The following is a 7,256-nucleotide window of genomic DNA, read 5'->3' as shown; positions in this document are numbered from 1 at the left end:
AGAAAGAGGGAAACTAGCAAGCTGAAGTTGAGTGCATGTGGCCAGCAGATTCCCATTGCCCCTTCAGGTCATTTAACTCATCATGACAGACACACACCGGGCAACTTACAACCCGAGCTTGGCTGTAAGACATGTCGAGCGCTTTCTTAGAGATTCTAGAAATCACCAGGAAAAGAGTTTCCACACCAGTAGACTCCAGCCTGCCCATGTGGGACCACCTATTCTAAAAGGATAGGCGCCTGTGTGGGTTGTATTCCTACGATCTCCAAAGACTCTAGTGAAGGGTTATAGTTCACAGATTAGTCTGCTGCATTGTGTGGAAATGAAGAGCTGGGCCTGAACTTTAATTGTCAGCAATTGGTAGTCACATGATGGAAATTACAGCTGCATTAAGACAGTCAGAGAGCAACAGCTCTTAATTGGAGGTGGGTGGGTTCAGGAGGTGTAAGTTAATAAATCAAGCATGTAGTTTAAGCTTGTACATTTGGGTATAATCGGTTTGGTATTCATTTTTTTTTGATTATACTAAAGACATCATGCTTTCCCCACCACTCAATCCCTTCAATGTCTCTCCATTCTTTGTGCTTATTTTTACTAAGCTCAATTTAGGTCAAACTCAATTTGTAAAAAAAAAATGTAACATGTCAATCATTTATTCCTTAACTTATCTATCAAAGACACACTCATTAATAGGCACTTGGTTATGGAATCAAAATGGTGGATGAGGTAGAGATTGTTTGTGAGCTGATAGATTTTAAAGTATCATGAGACAATTACTGTCAGGAATAATAATAATATAATAATTAATTTTGATTGCATTTTGAGTTTTAAAAGAGCAACACTGGATGGCATGCCCGCTATGATTTGTCAGCTCGATCGTGACTCTAGTTTCCTTTGCATGCCTCTATGTTTCCCAGTATAAATCAGAATACAGGATACTGGTGTTCAATGTGCAGATGACTGACCCTGTATTTGAAGCTGAAACGACTGATGGCCATTCTTTTAATCAGTTATTAAAAGAATGATGTACAGTAATTTTATTCTGTAATTAGTATCTGAAGTCTGCATCCTCAATTCTCACGGAAGAAACTACCATTGCCAACACTTTGTGCTCTGGTCGAAGTCCATGTTTAAATAAGAGCAGCTGCATTCTTGATCTCTGGATGTTGGTTTATTGGTTACTGGGTCTCAGTTCATAGCATTACTGCTGTTCATGAAGCCTCCGCAGAGCCTGAAAACCATTTTCCAATGTGTTTTTGCTTCACTTGTCCTGCCAGAGAGCGGAGACTTCTGTTCCAGCCTGCACTCAGTTGCCTAGCTTTGCACCGTGTTAACTGGATGGTAGGTAACACCGTGGGAACTCAAGGAGTTGCATGTTAGCACAAGGCCATGGCAAAGAGCTGTTTATGTGCCACGACTTGTTAATGAGTTTCTGTTTTAGCTTAGTCACTTGAAAAGCTGTTCTTAGCAGTAGGACATGGTTGTATGTAAACACTGCCAAATGCACATTTCAAAGGGCATTGACCAGCTGCTTTCTTTATGGTCTCCAAACACACACTGTTATTGTAGGAACATACTGTATATATAGGAACATATAGGACAATGTCCATTTTTGTCACTAGAAAAGAAGACAGGTTAGACAAAACTTCATCTGTGTATCCTTTCTGCATATCTTCTTATTCTGGGGGTTAGACTATGTTCTGCTAAGTGGACAAGTAAATGAATATATGTAATTACTGAATATATGGTGCTATTTCTGATGAGGTTTTCTCAGAAGACTCAAAAAGCCTTTGACAAAGAATTCCATTTCTCCCTTGAACATAAAAGCAGACAACGAACAAGAGAACGGAAACTAAACTCTTACCAAATGCAGAGTAGGAAATAATAGAGCATATATTCCATTTCCTGTGGAGCAAAACAGTCTTTTGAAGCTGAATGTTTAATCTTAGAGTATGTATCCTGACCGTCAAATTGGATCAATAGCTTAACGATTGTTTATAATTCCCTTTAAGGGTTGGGGACATAGCTCAGTGATAAAGGCTTATCTTGCACAAGTGAGACTCAGAGTTTAATCTCCTATATTAAACTATTTCACATACTTTTAGACCTGTGTGCTATAATTTAAAAAAAAAAGTGGCACATGAGAGAAAGACGCCATGTGACAGAGCTCTGGTGAAGAGGCTTATGTCTTGGGGGAAAGTGAATGAGAAAAGGGGACAGGGAAGAGGGGAGACTGGCTTCTGGGGACAAGAGGAACAAAAGAGAAGAGAGAAAAGGGAAAAGGAGAGAGAGAGAAAGGGAGGGAGGGAGGGAGAGAGAGAGAGAGAGAGGTGTGAGGAAGGCAAGGCCCACCGTTTAAAAGGGTATGTAGTGAATGTGCACAGGAGGTGCTCTTAGTAGTTACAGCTGAGGACATATCCTGTTAGGACCTTAAGGCCAGGCCAGTAAAGATGCCTGAATACTAACAATGTAGATTTTTCAGATAATTAGATTATTAAAAATTTTTTAAATAAATTACCTCATTTGGAAAGAAAGAAGCATAATACATGAAAACAATGCTAGTTTTTTCTTTTTTCTTTTTTTTTTTTCTTTTTTCTTTTTTAAAACTTGTAGTTTATTTTTTTACCTTACTTCTGGTCAGACTTTTGCAACAACGAAACAGCCGTGCCTATAGGTACACCTTTTTCAGAGGAAATAACTGATTTTTAAATTTTTTTTATTGCTTTATAATACATCTTGAATTAAAAGCAACACGTTTCCCCTTCCTTTTTCTTCCCCCAGCCCCTTCCTCAAAATGATATCCCACTCTCAAATTGATAGCTTTTTCTTTGCTTGATATCACATGCACACACACACACACATGCATGTGCACAAATGAATAAACACAGCCTGCCAAGCCTGTTTTGCTGTTTGTGTATATGTGATTTCAGGACTGACTACTCTGTAATAGATAACTGATAGTGCATCCCCGAGATAGGATGAGTCTCCTCTCAGCACTCATTAGTTACCATAGATCTTTGGTTAAGGGTGGGGTCCCATGAATTCCCCCTTCTGCATTAGCATTTCTAATGATATTGCCATGGCTCAGACATTGTTTATGAAACTCTTTCTAGGAAAGCCTGTTTCACAGCAGACTTTCTGGTATTCTGGGTTGTATAATCTTTCTGTCCCCTTTTCTGTGATGTTCACTGGGCCATAGCTGCAGGAGTTGTGACACAGATGTATTGGTTGGGAGATGGAATTCACTGACCTCTGCGTTGTGTCCACTTGTGCTTTTCTGTGACGGTTGCCATATGCTGGAAACAGGTGTTTCTTAATTAGGACTGGTATTTATTCTGTCTGAAGACGTGGCGCTAAGTGTCGCAGATGAAAGAGAGCATGTGGTATTTGTCTTTCTGTGTCTTGGCTGTCTCAATAATGTTTTCTAGGTGAATATATTTATCTGCAAATTTCATTTTTTTCTTTACAGTGAAATAGTGTTCTTTTGTGCATATGCAATCATTTTCATTATTAATTCACCTGTTAAAACTTTGTTTCCATTTCTTGGCTATTAGATATAAGGTGGTGGTAAATAGGGGTGAGCAAATTTCTCTAGAGTAGAGTACTGACCTTTTTGGGAATATACCAAGAAGTGGTATACCTGAATCATATGGTAGATTTCTTTGTGTTTTTTTTTTATTATTCTACAAATTGATGTTTTTCTTTCTCCACAACCTTGTCAGTATTTGTTCTCTCTCTGTCTGTACCATCTCTGTGTATATGGTGTTGTATGTGTGTGTGTGTGTGCTTGTGTGTGTGTGTAAATGCCATAATGGAGCTCATTACTTTGTATGTTAACTTCAAAAATTAATTTAAAAAAGAAAAATGATGGAGGAAGGTCATTGGTTAAATAATAAAGAAACTGCTTGGCCCTCATAGGTTAGAACATAGGTGGGCGGAGTAAATAGAACAGAATGCTGGGAGGAAGAGGAAGTGAGCTCAGACTCGACAGCTCTGCTCTCTGGAGCAGACGCCATGCTCCCCTCTCCCGGGCAGAGAGACGCCAGGTCAGACATGCTGAATCTTTCCCAGTAAGACTGGTGCTACACAGATTATTAGAGATGGGTTGATCAGAATATGAGAATTAGCCAGTAAGGGCTAAAGCTAATGGGCCAAGCAGTGTTTAAAAGAATACAATTTGTGTGTTGTTATTTCCGGGCATGAGCTAGCCAGGCGATCAGGAGCTGGGGCGGCAGGAACACAGCCCACAGCTCCCACTACAGAAAAAAATATCTTATTCATCTTCAACAATACTTGTTAATGAAATGGTTTTAGTAAAAATATATTTGGACAATTTGAGTACAGTCCAGTGCAGAAGGGTTGATCTACACGTACTTTGCATGACCGAGCATCTTGAAAGACTGTAGCTAGAGAAGGATTAAAGGACCGTCAGGAGTAGATGTCACTTTGACAGAAGTGAAAGGACTAACAGTGTGCAGATAGCAGACCGGAAGTAAACCTTGGATCAACTAATCAGAAGACAAGTATTTATGAGAATATGATGTCATTTATAAAAGATCAAAGCATTGGCATTCTTTAAAAAGTTATATATGAACATGGATAGAATGGTAAGGATTAACGTTGCATAGAAAGATTCTTGGTGGTGGTGGGGCAGTGTTACACTATTGCTCAAAGTTTACAGTGTTACACAACATAAATTTTGCATCAATGCTCTGTTCAAATGGCAGGAAACGCCCATGAAACACATCTGCTACTGAACAGAAAGCAATTGGTTTATGAAAAAGTTTATTTTAGGATATTTTATATTCATAAACATAAGAAGTAACCTCCATGGTTGACAGAGCACTTTAAAGAGTAATATGAAACTATGGGCATCTGCTAATTGCATACTTATCCAAAAGTCTTTTTTTTTTTTGTTCTGTGCAATAGGATAGAATAAAGAACCCAGAGATTGCCTGGCGGAAGACCGACCTACCTACAAATATTCAAGCTTCAGTCTTTATTACACCCACATTACTGATTCACCTCAGTCAAATTACTCACTATCTCTCTCACGATCAGTTTCTACAGAAATGAGACTTGATTTCTTAGGTTCTTCTGTCCCATTTTAATCTAAATATTCTATAAATCAACAATAAGTTTCTATCTGCTGCGTTTGGTGACAGTAAGGTCAGTTTTTCGAAAGTTCATTTTGAATAAAATGATTTACAAAGCACCCCCAAAATATAATGATGCTTATTATATATTAGACACTTACATTATCTAATGCAAGAAAGCACAGTGGCTAGAAAAAGGGGCCTGGAAGCTCCAACATATTCTTCTATTACTTCCAACAAGGTGGACTCAGTTGCTTTAGAATCTTTAATAATTATAAGACTATGTCAGTATTATTGAAAGTAGATTCTACTTCAGTACTAGGAGGTGGGGCTTGAGAGAGTCTGTATTTCTAACAAGCTCTCGTGTGAGGGTGATACTTGTGCTCTTGGGGTTACCTTTCTGACACTCAATTTCCTCTTCCACATAGAAACAATAATATTATCTACCTCACAACTGTTATAGGGACCAAGCCCACATACTCTGACTGTACTTTAGCAGTGCCTAACATGGATAAATACTACTGTTAGTTATTATTATGGATGGACTTGATGTAAGTCCTATAGGACAGATGTAGTCATCAACTGTTTTCTTCAACTTCAATGACTTATTTGGGAATTGATCACAGGTAGCTTGTGTGACAGTTTCTATGACTTCCACAGGAAGTAATGGTGCAAACTACCTTGTTTATATATTGTTGTTATCATTATTGTTAATAAAAATAATTATTTAAATATAAATATTAAATAATAATATATATTTCATTCTCCAAACTCAAGTTCTTAACTATTTTGTTCTCTGTTGAGTGGACCTATGACAAGAGTTGCTCAGTAGCTTTCCTCAGTGTCCAATAACTATCTGAAACTTCCTCCTCCTAGATTCCGTGACATCCTCAGTCCTGACTTTAACAGACACAGGTGTCTTGTCTCTGTTGCACTTCTCTACTTGTGTTGATAGCTTTCTTCGGCATCTTTTATCTTCCAATCTGTATTAACTTTCTCATACTGCAAACGGAAAAAGAAGGAGAAATGATGTGATTTATTTCTTAGAGGAGAGGGTTTTGAGCCAAATCATTTCATGGGAGGGAGGCAGGCTGTGTTTCTGCCCTCTTGATTGTCCTCATGACCACTGGATACTGTGAGGGTGGCCTTGTCAGGATTCAATGTCTCAATATTGACTCACAGTGTGTGGAGTTGGGCCTTAGGCGAAATTTTCTTAGAGTGAGTGGTTTGAACATTTAACATCTGGTAAGTTCTCTTTGGATTCAAAGGGCTTAGAAAGAATGTGAATAGCAATCAATAAACCCAAGATGCTAATGAGTATGTGAGTCAGGCCTGGTTCAAGTTTTTAGTGTTTTTATTGAAAAAGCAATGATCCAAGGCATTTTTTATAGGGACTAATGCTCTTTGTGTACCAAAAGGTGAATTAATGTTTCCTATTTCTAAAAACATTAGTGGTTTACATTTTAAATTGAATTGGGTTTGAAAAACAAATATAAAAGTTGGATCAAAATAATAAATTGAAAAAAAACCCAACTTATTTCTTCTTTATTCTTCTCTTAGGGGTTGTTACCAGAAACAGCTTGCTGTGGTTCACTCGCCTTCAGCTTCCATACAGCGCAGTTGGTATTTTGTTTTGGACACAAAGCTAGTTTAGTTAGTTTTTTTCCCCTGCTCTCAGATTTGCACTCCAGTAGCCAGTTACAAAGTCAGTGTCCAGCAACCAACATATTACAGAAATCTCGACGTTCATCTTTGGAGAGCAATGACTTAAAAGTTTAACATGCCAACCAGGACTTACATGAACTAATTAACAGAAGAGAAATCAGACAACTCAAAATAGCAATACAAAGCTGACTGTGCCAGTAACTGAAGGGGAAGTGATCAAATCTGAGAAGCAGGGACTCTTGTCCTAAATCTGAGCAGCTGACTTTATCACAGGTTTCATTTCCTCACAAGAGATCCCAAAGACAATGCTAAGTAAGAATGAACACTGTGCTTATGTCTTTGAACTCTAAGGAAGAGTTTCTAGTAATTCCTTTCATGGCACGAAGCAGTCGCACAGACTTGTTTGTTTTTCTCATCTACCCATTCACTCCATGCTTGCATGTTGAGAACATTCTACAACCCAGCCTTGCCAATTGATCGAATGTGGGGAGTCCA

The sequence above is a fragment of the Chionomys nivalis genome, chromosome 15, assembly GCF_950005125.1.
Source record: "Chionomys nivalis chromosome 15, mChiNiv1.1, whole genome shotgun sequence".
Taxonomy (NCBI): Eukaryota; Metazoa; Chordata; class Mammalia; order Rodentia; family Cricetidae; genus Chionomys; species Chionomys nivalis.
The sequence above is the reverse complement of the archived record's forward strand: the minus strand, read 5'-3'. Positions refer to the sequence as shown.